We start from the raw sequence: 2,500 nt of genomic DNA, 5'->3' as shown, positions 1-2,500 counted from the left end.
GCGCACGGGTAGGCCCGGTGTCGCCCTCCAGACATCCCTTCCCGCCCAGGGCAGGGGCACGCGAGAGACTGCTCGCGCTTGTCGGCGTCCGGGGTAGACCTGGTGCCCGTCCGGCGAATTTTTTTGCGGGGGGGGGGGTGGTGTTGCGTGCCACTCCCCCCCGCCCCACGAGAGAGGCCGGCGGCCAGACGGGAAGGTAGACCTGCTGGCCGCTGGCGCGGGGCGGCCGCCGCCGTCCCCCCGCTCCCCGGCGGGTAGACCTGGTGCCCGTCGGGCGAATTCTGGACGAAATACTCTTTTCCGGAGAAAGCCCGAACGGCGACTGCAACGGGCTGGATTCGTAAACGAGCGCAATGAAAAAAAAAAAAAAAGCGGGAAAGTAGCACACAAGCAGCAGCGGAGAAGCAGAAGCTCCCAAGGAGAGCAAAGGTGTGGGTGCGGGCTAGCCCGGTAGCGATAACGGCCCACCGGGTCCCCCTCGGCAGCAGCCGGCCTGCACACTCGGGCGGGGGAGTGGGCTTCGGGCCCGGCCAGCCGGTCTACCCGGCTCCGGGCGGGCGGGCCCGGCCAGCCGGTCTACCCGGCTCCGGGCCGGCGGGCCCGGCCAGCAGGTCTACCCGGCTCCGGGCTCCGGCGGGCCCGGCCAGCAGGTCTACCCGGCTCCGGGCGGGCGGGCCCGGCCGGCCGGTCTACCCGGCCCCGGCTCCGGCGGGCCCGGCCAGACGGTCTACCCGGCTCCGGGCTCCGGCGGGCCCGGCCAGCAGGTCTACCCGGCTCCGGGCGGGCGGGCCCGGCCGGCCGGTCTACCCGGCCCCGGCTCCGGCGGGCCCGGCCAGCCGGTCTACCCGGCTCCGGGCTCCGGCGGGCCCGGCCAGCAGGTCTACCCGGCTCCGGGCGGGTGGGCCCGGCCGGCCGGTCTACCCGGCCCCGGCTCCGGCGGGCCCGGCCAGACGGTCTACCCGGCTCCGGGCTCCGGCGGGCCCGGCCAGCAGGTCTACCCGGCTCCGGGCTCCGGCGGGCCCGGCCAGCAGGTCTACCCGGCTCCGGGCGGGCGGGCCCGGCCGGCCGGTCTACCCGGCCCCGGCTCCGGCGGGCCCGGCCAGACGGTCTACCCGGCTCCGGGCTCCGGCGGGCCCGGCCAGCAGGTCTACCCGGCTCCGGGCGGGCGGGCCCGGCCGGCCGGTCTACCCGGCCCCGGCTCCGGCGGGCCCGGCCAGACGGTCTACCCGGCTCCGGGCTCCGGCGGGCCCGGCCAGCAGGTCTACCCGGCTCCGGGCGGGCGGGCCCGGCCGGCCGGTCTACCCGGCCCCGGCTCCGGCGGGCCCGGCCAGACGGTCTACCCGGCTCCGGGCTCCGGCGGGCCCGGCCAGCAGGTCTACCCGGCTCCGGGCGGGCGGGCCCGGCCGGCCGGTCTACCCGGCCCCGGCTCCGGCGGGCCCGGCCAGACGGTCTACCCGGCTCCGGGCTCCGGCGGGCCCGGCCAGCAGGTCTACCCGGCTCCGGGCGGGCGGGCCCGGCCGGCCGGTCTACCCGGCCCCGGCTCCGGCGGGCCCGGCCAGCCGGTCTACCCGGCTCCGGGCTCCGGCGGGTCCGGCCAGCCGGTCTACCCGGCTCCGGGCTCCGGCGGGCCCGGCCAGCAGGTCTACCCAGCTCCGGGCGGGCGGGCCCGGCCGGCCGGTCTACCCGGCCCCGGCTCCGGCGGGCCCGGCCAGCAGGTCTACCCGGCTCCGGCGGCTCTTAGCCGCCCGTCGGAGTGGTGGCAGGTAGACCTGTTCTCCCTGGCCTTCCCGTGGAGCGGCGAAAGGGGTCGCTCTGTGGCGCTGCCTCCAGTTACGTCATCGTAAAGGTCGGCCACTTGCCGGCCCCGCCCCGGTGGGAGGGGCGGCTGCTCTTTCGCTCTCCGGCGCCGCCTGACTTACCGGTACGACTGTAGGGCACAGTGAGCAGCAAGCGCTGACTTCCGGAGCTGCACTCCCGGGCGCCGCCAGCGAGTGTGGCCGGCCAGCGAGCGCACCAGGGCGGCTTGTGAGGGCGGGTAGGTGGCGCTGACCCCGTTCCTCCGGCGAAGTGCGCGACTTCGGGCGCTCGCCGCGGCAGCTTCCCGGCAGGTCTCTGGCAGCCCCGCGAGCGTGTCCCAGGTGCCAGAAAGCGCGGAAAGCCGGAGCCAGCGGCCGACTTGCGAGAGGGGCAAGCCGGCACGCCCGTGGCTGAGAAGGCAGCATGGTGCAGTGCCCGTGGGCCGAGAGACGTTGTTCGAGCACAGGGCGACCCAGTGAGCGAGAAAGGGTGTCTGTCCCGGGGAGGAGTGGTGACGCCGGTGCTCCGGCCGGAGCGGCGACCTCCCGCAGCCGCTGATCCACGCTTGCACGCAGCGCCCGCTGAGGCGTTCTGGGACCCGTCGGAGAGGCCCCTCGGCGGGCCGGTGCTTCCCTACTCCCAGGGAGCGTGGGGGTGCCGGTGTTCAGGCGCGAGTGGGCACCTCTTGCCGGACGGTGATCCG

Source organism: Rhea pennata, chromosome 21 (assembly GCF_028389875.1).
Source record: "Rhea pennata isolate bPtePen1 chromosome 21, bPtePen1.pri, whole genome shotgun sequence".
Lineage (NCBI taxonomy): Eukaryota > Metazoa > Chordata > Aves > Rheiformes > Rheidae > Rhea > Rhea pennata.
Note: the sequence above shows the minus strand (reverse complement) of the source record.